Source organism: Triturus cristatus, chromosome 3_1 (genome assembly GCF_964204655.1).
Source record: "Triturus cristatus chromosome 3_1, aTriCri1.1, whole genome shotgun sequence".
In the NCBI taxonomy this organism is placed as follows: Eukaryota; Metazoa; Chordata; class Amphibia; order Caudata; family Salamandridae; genus Triturus; species Triturus cristatus.
In genome coordinates, this window is record NC_140583.1 from 949,093,417 (window position 1) to 949,111,124 (window position 17,708).

General features: G+C 46.5%; 1 protein-coding gene across 4 annotated transcripts in view; it reads left to right on the forward strand.

The window, feature by feature from the left end:
* The window catches only part of PRPF40A (pre-mRNA processing factor 40A), an 827,412-nt gene that overhangs the window by 324,816 nt on the left and 484,888 nt on the right, over positions 1-17,708 (forward strand). The window lies entirely within an intron of this gene.

Sequence of the window (17,708 nt, forward strand, 5' to 3'; positions counted from 1 at the left end):
CACGGAAAAACCTAAAAAATCATCGGACCCGACGCCTTCGGCACCGACGGACCACATTACCTCACCAGAGCTATTTACACCGGATCCCTTGCAGAAAACTCTCACTAAGGATCCAAAAACTGGACATTTGACACACTCTACTAAAAAGAGACACTTGGAGAAGCCAGCTCCACCTCCACATCCAAAGAGGAAGGACTCTGCTACCTCTCCGTTCAGGATACCATCCCCTCCCCCTCCGCCCCCACCTCATCGTTCTCCTACTCCTTCTCCAGACGATGATGATCAGGGGGACCCATATGATGATACAGGGGATGTGCTACAGGACCCCACCCCTACAGGATCTCCAGATCCATGGGACGATTACAATATACCAGATATCCCCAACGTCCCACAAGACGATATTTACCCTTCTAGACCATCTCCACCAGAAGATTCATTAGGGTTCAACCATCTTCTGCAAAGGGCAGCACATTATCACGGGGTGGACATGCATAATGACCCTGTGGAGGAAGATTTCCTCCTAGACACATTTAATACTTCAAATAGGTCCACCTCCATACTGCCCATGCTCAAAGGGGTGGTAAAGCATGCGGCAGAAGTTTTTAAAGACCCAGTTAGAGCCAGGGTCCTTAACCCACGTATTGAAAAGAAATACAAACCTGCTCCCTCAGATCCCTCTTACATCAGAGGACCAGCACCACTAGATTCCTTAGTGGTCTCTACGGCACATAAAAGAGCAAATTCACAAGCGTCAGGTGATGCACCACCACCTGACAATCCGTCAGGCAAACGCACAGCATCACAGGCCGCCAACATACAAACACTCAGGCACTGCTGACCAGATATGACTGGGCTCATTATGACGAATTAGAAAGCATAATGCACCATCTCCCTGAAAAATATAAAAGTAGGGCCAACGAGTTAATTCAAGAGGGTAAAACAATCACAAACACCTCCATACGTTGTGCCCTAGATGCAGCAGACACAGCCTCCATGGCCATTAACACCAGCGTCCTTCTCCGTCGCCATGCTTGGTTAAGGGTATCTGGGTTTAAACCAGAGGTACAAGCCTCCATCCTTAACCATCCCTTTGACCATGAACATCTATTCGGGCCAAAGGTGGATGAGGCTTTAGAAAAGATGAAAAAGGACACGTATACCGCAAAATCCATGGGGGCCTTACAGTCTCACCCGCCCAGACGCTCCTTTCGCCGCTCCTCCTTTCGGAGTGCATCCAGAGGCTACTCCTCAGACACAGCGTCCACATCGTACAAATCCCCTACTCAGACCACCTTTACAAAAGGTTACCAAAGAGGCGGCTACAGGGGTAACAACAACAAGGGCAGAGGCAAAACAAACAACGCACGTTCTGCCACACCTACCCAATGATTTCCCGCCCCCCCCGCTTCCCCCAGACCATTCCACTCCGGTCGGGGGCAGACTCCAAAATTTGCTTCATGTCTGGAAGACCATCACCTCAGACAAATGGGTGACCCAAATAATTTGGTCAGGCTACTTCCTGGAACTAACATCTACCCCCCCCTCCCCCCTCCCCCCCCCACCCCCAAACATTCCACCCAGGCAACGCCCAATGTCACAAGAACATTCAACATTACTAAAGCAGGAGGTAATCTTCCTCCTACAAAAACAGGCAATAGAACACGTTCCTGTCAATCAACAAATTATGGGGGTCTACTCCCTATATTTTCGAATACCAAAAAGGGACGAGACTCTACGACCTATTCTAGAAATCCGACCCCTAAACACATACATACACTGTGAGAAAGTGCCATCTTTCTTGCATGGTATGCCCCCACTTTTTGCTGAATGTACTTTGACTAAGTGTGCCCTGGATTCTTGCCAATAAGATGCCCAGGGCCTATGTTCCTTCCCTAAAACAAACCAAACCCAAATTGGCAAACCCTGGCCACATGTCAGCCCCTGGTAAATGGTACCCTAGGTACCCAGGGCCTTGTGACCAGGGAAGACCTCTAAGGGCTGCAGCACTCATTGTGCCACCCTTAGAGGCCCTGTACCCTTACACATACACACACACACACACTGCCTTTGCAGGCTGTGTTTGGGTGCAAGACAAAAACAAAGTAGACATGGCACACATCCCTGTCTGCCATGCCCATCACCTACACTGCCATGGCATACATCAGTCACCCCTCTAGCGGGGTGCCTTATGCCAATGGTGTGGGCACAGGAGCAGGTGCCCTGTGCCCCTACAGTGCCCAGGTCCATTCCTGAGCACTGTAAGTGCAGTGCTGCCATTTAAAAGTACATGGTGCTGAGAGCTTGACAAACACGAGCTCCACAGCACCATAATGGCAACACTAAAGACTGGGAAGTTTGGTATCAAACTTCTCAGCACATTAAACCCACACTGATGCTAGTGTGGGATTTAATGTACCCAGCACCCCAGAGGGCATCTTAGAGGTGCCCCCTTAAACCTAACCTACAATCCACGTGTGCTCTGAGGCTGCCTAGGCTGCCACCCAGCAGACATGTTGCTGGACCCCTGGGTAGGAGAGCCCCTGCTCTCCTGGGCCTGCAACAATGCACATCCTGGGCGAGGTGCTAAATCTCCTCCCCCAGGATGGGCAGGGGGAAGCTTCCCCAGGCCCCTGCAACCCCCCACTCTGGCTGGAAGCTTTGGCCGGAAACCCCAAATAAGGACAGGGGATGTGCCAGCCTGCCAAGCCCACCCCTCAGGTGGGGGAGGCGAGGTGAAGCACATCTCTGGGCTCTCGCCATCTTGAAGATTGGGAGCCCTACCCTATCAGGACTAGACTACTGCACCCCTCCCACAGGAGAGAGGCAGGATAGGGGGTGTACCCACCCCAGGACAGGGACCCATTGGTGCCCGTCCTTCACCTACCTGTAACGCCCCTAAATCTAGTATTTAGGGGCACCCTGAACCTTCCTTCCCCAGATTCCAGATTCAAAACTACAAAGAGCAAGGAGAAAGAAGACCTGCCCTGCAGCTGCTGAAAAGAGGAAGACACCTACTGCTTTGGCCCCAGCCCTACCGGCCTATCGACCCTCGAACCTGCTCCTGCTCCAACCCGGCATCTCTTGTGGCCAGCAACCTCACCAACCCCAGAGGACCTGGCTACCTTTTGGCTCTAAGCCCCTTGGACTCCCATGAGTCTATTGCGTATTGCAAAAGTATTTATATGAAACATCTCATGCTGAGAAAGTATATTTTAAATCCAAGTGTTGGTTCTAAAATAAAACAAGCATATATATTTTATATATAAACCATTGGCCTAGAGTTCAGTTATTGAGTGTGTGAGACCATTTGCTGACTGAGTGTGTACAACAAATGCTTTACACTGTCCTCTGATACTGCCTTACAGCTCGACCAAGCTACCACTTTGGAGAGTAAGGTTATATCTAATTTTAACCTCTGTCAAACCCTTGGGGATTGTGGACTCTGTACACCCTGTACCTATTAAGGAACAGTATATACAGAGCCACTTTCTCACATACACTCAGACCATTTTCACATGGTAACGCTTCAGCAGGTACTTCCGCTCCTCTCCCAGAAAGACTTTCTCACCACACTGGACTTGAAAGACGCATACTTCCACATTCCAGTACACCAGGCTCACAGAAAGTACCTTAAATTTGTAGTGGACGGACAACACTACCAATTCAAAGTGCTTCTGTTCGGAGTCACAACAACACTACGGGTATTCACCAAGTGCCTAGAGGTGGTGGCGGCACACCTGAGAAGACAGCACATTCACGTCTTCCCATACTTTGACGACTGGCTGATAAAAGCCACTTCATACAATCAGTGTGTACACCACACCGCCACCACAATCGAACTACTTCACCAACTAGGCTTCACGGTGAACCACCAAAAGTCCCAGCTAAAACCATCCCACATAAAACAATACCTCGGTGCCAATATAGACACCTCAAAAGCAATAGCCTACCCCAATCCGGCCAGTATTGCAAGCATTCAGGCTTTGCGACAAAAATTCATACCTCAACATTCCCTTCCAGCAAGAGTGTTCATGCAACTAATAGGGATGATGGCCTCTTGCATTTTCATAGTGCCCCATGCAAGACTCCAGATGCGTCCTCTCCAAGAGTGCTTAGCGCACCAATGGAACCAGGCCCAAGGTCAACTAACAGATCTGGTGTTGGTAGACGGTCGCAACCATCGCTCTCTGCAGTGGTGGAACACCACAAACCTTTCCAAAGGTTGACCGTTCCTGGACCCGGCTCCCCAGATAATACTAACAACGGACGCATCGCTCTCCAGCTGGGGAGCTCATCTATTACACCTCACAGTGCAGGGCACATGGACGCCGCAACAAAAGTTACTCCATATCAACCATCTGGAGTTACTAGCAATCTTTTTAGCCCTGAAATCTTTTCAGATACAGATTTCAGGCAAGGCAAACAACTGTTTGTCTCTTTTTCTCCACCACACAAGGGCAACCCCATCTCAAAATCAGGGATAGCTAGGTGGATTGTAAAATGCGTCCAGATTTGCTACCACAAAGCAAACAAACGCTTTCCGTGCCCCCTAAAGCCCATTCTACATGTAAGATAGGGGCTTCCATGGCATTTCTAGGGAATATCCCATTAGACGATATCTGCAAAGCAGCTACGTGGTCAACACCGCACACTTTCAACAAACACTATTGTGTAGATGTGCAAACTAAGCAACAAGCTAGTGTGGGCCAGGCTGTACTAAAAACACTATTTCAAACCACTGCAACAGGTACCGGTGGTCGCCGCTAGGGTTGGGAACTGCTATATAGTCTGTGCAAAAGTGTGTAATCTGCAGCTCGTATGACTCGAATGGAATATGCTACTTACCAGTATGCATCTGTTCTTGGCATGTAGAGCTGCAGATCTACACACGCCCACCCGCCTCCCCGGCTACCTGTATCTGTTCCAGTTTTATCTTATTTAGATACACATGGGTTTCTTCACTGTTATTACTATGCTCCATCTTTCCCTGCTGGCGAAAAACAATCTGTGGATGGAGCCGAAGCCCATGCGCAATACCATCCAAAAAAGGAGTCACCGACCTCGTGACTTCCAAAGACTTTCCAAGAGGAAAAACAAACTGCAAACATCTGGGCCCAACACCAGATGGCGATCTATGCAAAAGTGTGTAGATCTGCAGCTCTACATGCCAAGAACAGATGCATACTGGTAAGTAGCATATTCATTTTCCCTAAAGCCACGAACATGCTTCGATCTGGGATAAGAGCTCCCATTGCCACCATATTGTCTAAGCTGGGTCACTACAATTATGAAGGTTGCGAGGTCAGTTTATAGCTGTAAGCAACAATTGATGTGACATAGTGTTCCCTAGCATTTCAACTGCTTGGTAGCTGTGAGTAAGGTACTGAGGATCACTTTACATTATAGATCTGCCTGGTTAGAGGCAAACAAATATACTAAAACGGTATTTACTCCCAGTACTTCCAGTAGTGCTTAAAATTAGTATCTATCATTTTACACATCTGCAGTGTGTGACTACAGAGGATACCCTCTCTACCCGGACCATGAAGCTCTCTATCCCTAGGTTAGGGTAAGCAACCTATAATTAGATGCAGCTAGGCTTTTGTATGTGTCCACTGAACACGTGATTTGTTTGGTTTGCACTGCAGTGTCACTAATTGATATATACGTGTTCTAGCACTTCGCATGCACTTTACCACTTGAATGCAAATTTTAATTAAATTTAAATTTTTATCAAAATGCATATTTAATTAAACCCTTTACACTGGCAAAATATATATGAGCAATAAAATTCTGCAAAAATTGCAATTGTGGCATTGTATGTATATAAAAATAGTGACTGTGTAGCTGTGCGTTTAAAAGGGCTGTATCAAAAAAACATTGATAAGCATAGATTTACAGAGAAATTCAAAGTATTAATGCATATTTCAGAGGTGTTTCATTGCAATGCATGTGTTCAATACGCTCAATTGGCACATCTCTTGTCCGCATAAAAGTCCCTTTTAAAAGGTACCAATGGTGCCAAGGGCCTTGTTACCATAGAGGGCCCCTTAGGACTGCAGCATGCATTCTGCCGCCCTAATGAGCCCCACACACACACACACACACACGGCCATTGCAGGCTATGTGTTGTGGTGTGGCTAAACTAAAATTGGACATGACACCTTCCTGGGTGCCATGCCTACACACCACTGCCTGTGGCATAGGTAAGTCACACCTCTGGCAGGCTTTACAGCCGTAAGGCAGGGTGCACTTTACCCCAGGTTAGGGCATAGCTGCATGAGCAATATGCCCCTTCAGTGTTTGAGTTCGTTCTTGGACAATGTAGGTGCAGTGAAGCCATTTTGAGTACATGGGATGGGAGGTTGTCAACATGAACTCCAGAACTTCATGATGGCTTTACTGAAGTTTGGTATTAAACTTCTCAGCATAATAAACCCATAATGATGCCAGTGTTTGATTTATTATAAAATGCACAGAGGGGTCATCTTAGAGATACCCCCTGAAAAACGACCAGCTTCTAGTGTATTGGCTAACTGGTCGCTCTCTGCCAGCCAGCCAACACCTGTCAGGTTTCTGACCTCAAGGGTTGAGAGCCTTGATGCTCTCTGAGGTCAGAAACTAAGCGTGCTCTGGGTGGAGGTGCTTCACACCTCCCCCTTGCAGGAACAGCAGCAGTTGGTGGTGAGCCTCAAAGGCGAAAGACCAACTGTTGCGTTATGCCAATTTGAGCAGCTCCAATTAGTGGAGATGCCAGCTCCCCCGTCCTAGCCCCACATTTTGGGGACAGGCAGGAAAATTAGTAAGCAGAGTAGGAGTGTTCCCTTTGCTTTGGCACACCCCTAGGGTGGCCAGGAGCTGAGGTGGACCCCTCTCTTCTGAATTCTCCAACACTCGCGTTCTCCAACACTCGACGCGACTCAACAGTCTAAGTCTTCGATTCCGGTAGTCTACGAAGGCCTTCGAGCCTACCTGGGCTCCGATCCTGGCTGATGGAAAGGACTCCATTTAAGAAGTGTACTCGTTGTGGGTCGAAGTTTCCCCACACCGATCTCCATGTGGTGTGCAACCTCTGCTTCTCCCCAGAACACGAGGCAAGGAACTGTCCAGCCTGCGCCTCCTTCCAATCGAAGAAGACGATTCGCGACCGATGAGCAAGGAGAACAATGGCTCACTCGTCGACTTCAATCCCAGACGACATCTTTGAAGAAGGCGTCGATGTCCCGGAACAACAGCACACCGGAGAAGGCCTCATCAGCGCCTCCAAAGCTGATGACTCCGATGTCGAGGACATCACTCCGGCACAGAGGGGCGCGAGTACAGACGTCGACCCCGACCCTAACACCCCCCCCCCCCCCACACCATTGAAAAAGGCTTCGGTCAAGCCTTCGCCTTCAGGCCTAGGTATGCACCAAAAGACTGCTTTCCATACCTCGCTTTCAGGCCCGGTTAAGAAGCCCATCAAGCCTTCAGGCAGCTCGGGCTTGAGCCAGCCTACCCTCGGTGCCGAAAAAACCTCATCGGCACCGAAAAAGAAAACGCCCCTTTCCTCGTCCGTGCTGAGCTTGACACCAAAGCTCTCGGCGCCGATGACTGGCACCGGCTCCTCGGCACCGATAACACCCTCTGAGCTGAGCAAGAAGCCAAAAAGCCTCGACTCCCAAACCTCGAAGCCGAAAGCCACCTCGGAACCGAGGAAGTCAAAGGACACTGCTAAACCCCATGGTTCGAAACCAAGAACCAGTGCCGAATCGATGCCTAAAAAACCTCCTCCCTCCTCCCTCCTCCCTCCTCCCTCCTCCCTCCTGCCTCCTGCCTCCTGCCTCCTGCCTCTTCCCTCCTCCCTCCTCCCCCCTCCCTCCTCCCCCCCTCCCTCCTCCCCCCCTCCCTCCTCCCCCTCCCCTTATTTCTAGCCCTGAAAGCCTTTCAAACACACGTCTCAGGCAAGGCTGTCTTAGTCCGCACAGACAACATGACAGCAATGTAATACATCCAAAAACAGGGTGGCACGCTCACACTGCAGCTCTCTCAGCTAGCACAGACCATATGGAGGTGGGCCATACCTCAAAACATTTTTCTCCTAGCACATGTCCCAGGAGTCCAAAACACCATTGCAGATCTGTTGAGCCGTCAAACTCCGCAAATTTATGAGTGGGAACTTCATCCTCAAGTTCTTCAACCATTCTTTCAAACGTGGGGGAAACCACAAATAGACCTCTTCGCCACCCATGAAACCGCCAAATGCCCAAGCTTCGCCGCCAGATATCCACACCCATTGTCCAAAGGCAATGCGATATGGATGAACTGGTCAGGCAGATTTGCGTACGCTTTTCCGCCTCTCCCACTCATTCCATTAGTGGTGCGCAAACTACAGCAACATTCCCTAACTCTCATCCTAGTTGCTCCAACTTGGGCCAGACAACCGTGGTACACCACATTGCTGGAACTCTCCATAGTTCCACACCAAAAATTACACCTCTCTCCACGCCTCTTAACCCAGAACCATGGAGAGATCAGACACCCGGACCCAGCTCCGCTAAACCATGCGATCTGGCTCCTGAAATCCTAGAATTTGGTTACCTTAATCTTCCCCCTGACTCTATGGATGTCATTAAAGAAGCTAGACGACCTACCACTAGAGCTTGCTACGCAGCCCAGTGGAAACGTTTCGTGATTTATTGTCACAACAATGTCTATCCAACACATCATAGGCTACTTACTACACCTACAAAGATGCAACCTGGCCTACACGTCTATTAGACTACACCTTGCTGCCATAGCAGCCTATTTACAAAATAGACCGCATCTATCACTCTTTAGAGTACCTGCTATAAAAGCCTTTATGGAAGGCCTCAAAAGAATAATTCCCCCTAGAGTGCCACCCTCACCGGTGTGTAACCTAAACATCGTTCTCACAAGACTAATGGGGCCTCCATTCAAACCTCTACATAAATGCGAACTTCAATTTTTAACATGGAAAACAGCTTTCCTTGTAGCCATTACTTCCCTCAGAAGGGTCAGTGAGATACAAGCACTCACCATTCAAGAACCTTTTCTGCAAATGCATCATAATAAGGTGGTTCTCCGCACTAATCCAAAATTCCTTCCTAAAGTCATTTCTCCCTTTCACCTCAATCAATCTGTGGAGCTGCCCGTATTCTTCTCGCAGCCACAAACCATTGCAGAAAGAGTTCTACACACCCTAGACGTCAAAAGAGCTTTATTCTACTACATCGAGAGAAGACAACCTTTTAGCAAGACCAAACAACTATTTGTGTCTTTCTCACCACCACACAAAGGCAACCCGATCTCCAAATCTGGGATAGCTAGGTAATGCATTTAGATTTGCTACCACAAAGCAAAATGAACGCTATCTGTTCCCCCCTAAAGCCCACTCTACACGTAAGATAGGGGCTTCCATGGCAGATAGGGGCTTCCATGTGATTTTTAGGGAACATCCCCTTAGATGATATCTGCAAGGCAGCTATATGGTCTACACCGCACACTTTCACTAAACATGACAAACTAAGCAACAAGCTAGTGTGGGCCAGGCTGTCCTCAAAACACGGTTTCACACAACTGCAACAGATACTGGTGGTCGCCGCTAGGAGGGGGTACTGCTACACAATCTATGCACAGTGTGTAATCTGCAGCTCATATGCCTCGAACGGAATATGCTTCTTACCAGTATGCATCTGTTATTGGCATGTAGAGCTGCAGATCTACACATGCCCACCCGCCTCCCCGGCTACCTTTATCTGTTCCAGTTTTATCTTATTTAGATACAGCACACATGGGCATCTTTCCTGTTAATTACAAAGCTCCATCATTTCCCCGCTGGCGAAAAACAATCTGAGGATGGAGCCGAAGCCCATGTGCAATATGATCCAAAGGAGTCGCCGCATACCTCGTGACTTCCAAAGACTTTCCAAGAGAAAAACAACTGCAACATCCGGGCCCAACACCAGATGGCGATCTATGCACAGTGTGTAGATCTGCAGCTCTACATGCCAAGAACAGATGCATACTGGTAAGTAGCATATTCCTTCCTGTCTTTCCTTCCATAGGATTGCATTAATTTCTCTCTGTATTGCACTAAGTGTTGATCCTGCGAACCGTACTAAGTATCTTTTTGATATTGAAAATTATTTCATGCATCTGTGAAGTATTTCAAATGCTTCTACAAACAATTCACAACTGCACATTGAAAGTATTGCATAACTGAAAAGTCTACTTGCCTGTAATTGAGTTCCACTTGGTTCCAAAAAATAAAAGTAACTAAAGTAATATTTTTGTAAATATTGGCCTGGAGTTAGTCATTGAGTGTTTGTTCCTGCCTTGTATGAGTTTGTAAAACAAATGCATTCACCAGGGGTGTGGAATTTAATAAAATATCTACTTGTCCATGGGGCATGTTGCTTCATAAACCTACTTGTCCTGTAACAAAATCCACTTGTCCCTTTTGTGCCATGTAATGTGGCCACAAATTACGGCAGCAATCGCATTAAGCAAGAGTTCTGATAAAGCCTCTCTAATTATGCCAGGGCTTGTACCATAGTTGGGTTTGAATACTAGCAATTCCCTTATGTTGCTACGTTTCTGCAGGTCTACATACTGGGGCTGAAGGTAGTGGTAAGCAATAGTTCAAGGGTTGGAATGCCCTTTTGAGTCTGTGCAAACCTACTAACTTGCATGTTTTAAGGGTTTTCACCAACTCTTTTCTAATCTTTTCCCATACTGAAAAAGGTTGGAAATTTACTCCTGGCAGTGGCAGACATAAAACTTCAGGATTGGGGAAAAAAGTGGTTGGAGGAAAAGTGAACTTGAAACATTCAGGTTTTCACATGAGCAAATCTACACAAGCACATTTTCTCATGCTAAAATGCAGTTCACAAATATTTTCTAGGAGTACTATTTCTTGTGATTTCACGGTGACTGTATATATGCACGTAACGCATGGATATATTCCATGAATGCACTTTTGAGTGTCTGTCTCTCTCTCTCTCTCTCTCTCTCTCTCTCTCTCTCTCAACTGCTGTGGCAATGTGTGCTTTTGAGATGACAAACAGTTTTTTTGCTTTAGCCAATGCTTTTTAGAATGGCGCGGGCCCTGCAGCTCCCACACAGATGAGGTTTTACAAAAACCATGCCTAAACAAGTCACGCATTGACAAAACAAAAAGCCTGACCACCAATTGTGAGAAAGTGGGTTTCTGTTGCAGTGACCCCCCCCCCCTTTTTTTTTGCCTAATAGCTGATGCACTTTTCCTTGTTGTGCCCTGGGCTCCTGCCAATCAGGTGCCCAGGGCCTATGTTCCTTCCTTAAAACACACAAACTCCCAATTGGCAAACCCTGGCCGCATGTCAGCCCCTGGTAAATGGTACCCTAGGTACCCAGGGCCTTGTGACCAGGGAAGGCCTCTAAGGGCTGCAGCACTCATTGTGCCACCCTTAGAGGCCCTGTACCCTTACACACACACACTGCCTTTGCAGGCTGAGTGTCTGGGTGCAGGACAAAACAAAGAGTCGACATGGCACACATCTCTGTGTGCCATGCCCATCACCTACACTGCCAAGGCATATGTCAGCCACCCCTCTGGCTGGGTGCCTTATGCCTATGGTGTGGGCACAGGAGCAGGAGCCCTGTGCCCCTACAGTACCCAGGTCCATTCCTGGGCACTGTAAGTACAGTGCTGCCTCTTACAAGTACATGGTGCTGAGAGCTCGTCAAACGAGCTCCACAGCACCATAATGGCAACACTGAAGACTGGGAAGTTTGGTATCAAACTTCTCAGCACATTAAACCCACACTGATGCCAGTGTGGGATTTAATGTACTAAGCACCCCAGAGGGCATCTTAGAGATGCCCCCTAACAGCTAACCTACAATCCACGTCTGCTCTGAGGCTGCCCAGGCTGCCACACAGCAGACACGTTGCTGGACCCCTGGGTGGGAGAGCCCCTGCTCTCCCGGGCCTGCAACAATGCACATCCTGGGTGAGGTGAGAAATCTCCTCCCCCAGGATGAGCAAAGGGAAGCTTCAAAGGCATGCCGCCAGTTGGAGTTTCCCCAGGCCACTGCAACCCCCCACTCTGGCAGGAAGCTTGGCCGGAAACCCCATACAAGGACAGGGGATGTGCCAGCCTGCCCACCCCACCCCTCTGGTGGGGGAGGCGAGGTGAAGCACATCTCCGGGCTCTCGCCATCTTGAAGATGGGAGGCCCTACCCTATCAGGATTAGGCTACTGCCCCCCTCCCACAGGAGAGAGGCAGGATAGGGGGTGTACCCACCCCAGGACAAGGACCCATTGGTCCCTGGCCTTCACCTACCTGTAACGCCCCTAAATCTAGTATTTAGGGGCCCCCTGAACCTTCCTTCCCCAGATCCCAGATTCGAAACTACAAGAAGAGCAAGAAGAACAAAGACCTGCCCTGCAGCTGCTAAAAAGAGGAAGACACCAACTGCTTTGGCCCCAGCCCTACCGGCCTGTCGACCCTCGAACCTGCTCCTGCTCCAGCGCGGCATCTCTTGTGGCCAGCAACCTCAAATACCCCGGAGGACCTGGCTACCTTTGAACTCTAAAGCCCCTGGGACTCCCATGAGTAGAGGCTCTACTCAGAAACCTATCTCTAACCCCTGGCAGCAGCCCGGAACCGCGAACCCAGCACACTCTGCACCAGCCAAGCCTGGCCAGTGCCGGAGTGAACAAAGACCCTGAGGACGACCCCACGGCGACTGTGACCCCGAGTCCGGCACCCAAGGACCCCCCTCGACATTCCGGAAGAAGCCTGCAGCCTCAGAACAGAGTGCCACCCCAACCGCGATCAACAAGAGGGTAAGATTCCCGACCTCAAAAGGCACCCCTACACCCGGCGCCCTGCGGCCCCCTGTGCCCAATCCCGGGGTACCCACCTAACCTACAACTACCCAACTTACCTCTCGAAGTGGTGGTGGCATCTGAAGCATCCTCGTCCCCGAGCTTGCAGCCTTTTTCCAAACCGGAACATTCCCATTGACTTCCATTGAGCGCCCGAAGGCTCAAAAGCACCCTGCACCCAGCCGCCCGAGTGGCCCTGGCAGTGCACTCTCTACACTAACCTACGTCCCCACTTGCCCTGAGTAAGTGACCAGGAGCCCAGCTCCCACAGCCGCGTGGCTTGCCAGACAGCAGCCACCAACCAAGGCCCCCCTATCCCTCATAGGATAACATTGGGCCTAACTCTCTCTGCACCCGGCCGTCCTGAAACCGCTGAGGGTGAACCAACTGTACCTACCTGACACTGGGGGACCCCTGAGTCTATGCCCGGAATTTCAACTCTGCCAGTCGGGTACTTACCCTTAAACCGCTAACTTCATTTTCCTCATAGGGTAACATTGACTGGCTTTTTCTTGAAAAATCTTCTAAGTGTGAACTTTTCAAAACTGCAAATATTCACTAAAAATCAGCCAAGTGACAAAAACGAATTTACTCACCTGCTCTTAGGTGAGCTCCCAGTGCTGGATCTTGGTGCCCAGCCCTGACTCTGAAAAGTGTCCACAACTATACTTACCTCTAACTCATTTTTCTCCCATAGGAAACCATTGTCTGCTTTTCTGTGAAATTTCTTCTAAGTGTCTACTTTTGCAAATTTGAAATATTCTTTTAAAATCGTACCATTTCTGCAAACGAAATTACTTACCTGCTTTTGATAAGGACCCCAGTCCTGGGTCTAGGCACCCAGTCCTGGATTACTAAAGTAACGATAAAGTACTCTACCTGCAATTTGAATTTCTTGCCATAGAGATCCATTGAATGTTTTCTGTGAAATATTTTCTAAGTGCTAACTTTTGAAATAGCTAAATATTATTTAAAAATCATTACAGTTATTAAGTCGACTTTCATCACTTGATTCTGAATACTGACCCCAGGCTGGTTCTAGGAGCCAGACCTGGAATTCCAAAAGTAATCTGAAAAGTAATTTATTACAAATAACCTGAATTTACCATTGAGCTCAATGCATTGTTATGTTTAGGAAATAGGATTGTTTATTGCAACCAACTGTGACTGTTTACACAAATTTATTGCTTAAAACAAAAGTATTTATATTCAACCTCTCATTCTGAGAAAGTATATTTTTACCTCCTTTGTGGTTCTAAAAATAAAACAAGCATATATTTTATATATACAAATCATTGGCCTAGAGTTCAGTTATTGAGTGTGTGAAACCATTTGCTGACTGAGTGTGTACAATAAATGCTTTACACTGTCCTCTGGTACTGCCTTACTGCTCGACCAAGCTACCACTTTTGAGAGTAAGGTCATACCTAACTTTGACCTCTATCAGCCTCTGGGGGACTGTGGACTCTGTACACCCTGTAACCATTAGGGAACAGTATATACAGAGCCACTTTCTCACACCAATTTCAGACCTACTGGCTTTACCCATGCTTGATTATTTTTGTTTCCCACAATCGTATTTTAACTGGTTACACTGATTTTCCATTATGAATATTTTTGGGAAAATGAAGCATACTTCAACATGTTACTAAATGATGCTGCAAAGATATGGTACCTAAAATCTTACAGTAGTTTAGCAAAATATTTTTTTCCTACTTGCATTCTTTTGTGAACATTTTATTTTGAAAGCAAAGAATCATCACTGTTGCTTTCAAGCTTCTGCAAATATTTGCATATAATTAGAGAGCATTCTGGGAGCATTATACATAGCCTCATATTACTAAACTTTGAAAACGTGTGTACATGTTTATACTGGAACCACCGTCAGTAGTGCAGGCAGAGCTGACATTTACTTCTCACCCTAATAATAAAGGCTTTGCATTAATGAACCATAAATGCAAGTTTGAACAGTGTTAACACATGGACACACACATTACCTTAAATGTAGACAATGCCCTTCCTTGATCCATAATGTGTTATTGTAAACTGGCAGCTAAAGGGTTTGTGCTGTAGGGGGTTGGGCCTACTTGTCCCAAGGACAAAATAGACATTACAACTTGTTGCCCTTGACCCCAAACAATATGTCCCGGGCGTCGGGCTATAGGAATTTCACATCCCTGATTAACACTACCCTCTGATAAGCTTAACTGCTCAGCCCAGCTACCACTAAATTGAGTATAAGGTATTATCTACTTCATCCTCTGCTGTACCTTTGGGGACTTACTGAACTCTTTGCACACTATATATTTTTGATATAGTATATACAGAGTCAACTTCCAACACCATTCATCATAAAATCAGCACCACATGTTATCACAAAGTGCCTCGCTGCAGTTGCATTCCTAAGAAGGGGTATCCGTGACTACCCATACTTGTAAGATTTGCTAATAAAGGCAAAATCAAAACAGAAATGCCAAAAGGACATTCAAACAGTAATCTCCACATTAGAATGTCTGGGTTTCACAATAAACCACAGAACATTGTCACCACAACCGGATCAGGAAAAGGTGGTTCTGGGAGCGATCATAAACTGAAGCCCGAGCATACCCTGTTCCAAAGAGGGGATCATGGAGCAAGTTCACCTATACCAGAAGGGGCAGTCTCTGAAAGTGAGGACAATCAAGAAACTATGAGGCATGATTGCATCATGCATACCGCTTATAACACATGCGACCTTTCCAAGAATGGATCTGCAACAAATGGTCACAAGCCACTGGGCTTTGGGAGGATCTAGTGGTTGTCACTAGTAAAGGTACTAAGGGAAACCAATGGTGGAAAGTCAAGAATGTGACTGTAGGCAGACCATTCAAGACACCAACTTTAACTGATTGTTAAAACAGATGCATCCCAAAGGTTTGGGGAGCACATAGGCAACCTGAAGGTACGGAGACAATGATACAACACGCTTGTGCTAAAACAACACATCCGCTTCCTGAAGATGAAAATGTTTTTTTTTGCCCTGAAGGCATTCCAAACACATTTTTTTTTTTTACATTTATATGTTGAGTTTTGTATAGCGCAAACTAGACCCGAAGCTATCAGTGCTTCACAGACTTGGCATAGCTGCAATTACGGGAGTTGCATATGGGGGTCAATATAAATACATAGGGACAGTATATAAACAAAGTGTACGAAAGACATTAGGATATGTTGACGATATAGTTTTGAGGTAGATACGGCATGTATGTGTGTGTGTGTGTGTATATATATATATATATATATAAGATTCCAAATTCCTATTATGCCTGGGATCCCTCAAGGAAGCAGGTACGGACCACAGCGTGTTCTTCTTCAAGTGCAGTTTATTGTATTAAAGTTGTCCGCATTTCTTAATGTATCAGCATTTCGCGTTTCGACAGTGAAACACTGTCTTGATCACATGACATGCTAACGGCCCAGCTGAATATAAATACTGGTGAATAGACAGTGAAAAAAGACTCATTTTGAAGTCATCCATAGGCGCCTACAATTAAAACAGTCATATTGCTTCATGTTATTATCACAAATATTAGCTTTCATATTGTTCACAATTGCAATAATTAATAATATAAATATGTAGACATGAAAAAGTGCAAGTGCAACAAATCATATTAAAACTTCACCAGTTATTTAAAACAGCATAACTGTTGATAAAATATACAAATAGATTATCAAACAAATGTTTGTTAGTGAGAAGCACATTATTCTCTGTGAGATATAGTTTTAGAGTTTTTATCTCAAATGAGATACCATGCCTATATGAAATTGGACAATGTTTATCCCCTGTGGGTTTATCATATAAACATATTTTCGATAACTTTCAATCTGAATTATTGCCTAGTGCTTATACCTTTCAGATATAATCGGTACATTTTACATTAATGGACAATCCTTACATACGTAAACAACTTATTAGCGGAAACAGCTAGACAACCTATATATATATAGCTCCAACTGCACCTCAGACCAGCGCACTCTCGGACGGGTGCTTCGTAACGCAGAGGTGCATCCGTGTCTAAATATACGCGCTCACTCCCTTCTCCTTTCCGGTGTAAAGAAAGTACTCGCAGGGTTTTTCTCTATTCAAAGTTTCTTTTAATTCATCCGCTTATCTGTTAACATGACTCGTTTCGGCTGACGCCTTAGTCTGTTTACAAATTGCGCGCCGAAAAGCAGCAGACTTTTAAAAAAAAAAATACATAAAAGGTCACATGATGCATTTCTCATTGGAAATTGAAGAAGGACCACTTAAATTTCATGTTCAGGCGCCATATTGGGGTATATAACCTCCAAATCAGTCCCGGTATCCAAAAGCAATAATTTTAAACATTGCTAAGTTATTTACCACAAACAATATGTAACTTTAACAAAAAACGTGTTGATCACATTATTTGAAATCAAAATTGAAATACATTACATACAATTATCCAGTATTAGGGGTGTCTTTCATAGATTCACATGCCTGAATCATTCCCCGTTGTCGAGACGGGAGCCTCCGGTACATAAAAAAAGTAATGTCCTATAGACATACATAGAGAAAAATAGGCCTAAGGGCCTCCCCCTTAGCAGCCTATCCTAGTCCTTATGTAAAAAGGACCAAACTCTTAGAGTCAGCCAATCAGCTATCACCTCCCTCTAGAACCTTCCTGGCAGGAGCCTCAGTCCCTCAGATTTTCTACCGCACGTTGTGCTAGGGAGTCTCCAACCTGAGTTCTCCTCAGGATGTCTTTCAAGCCAGATTGTTCACGTTTTTGGTGACTTTCTTCTTCAAGGATTTCAAAGCTGACTACTT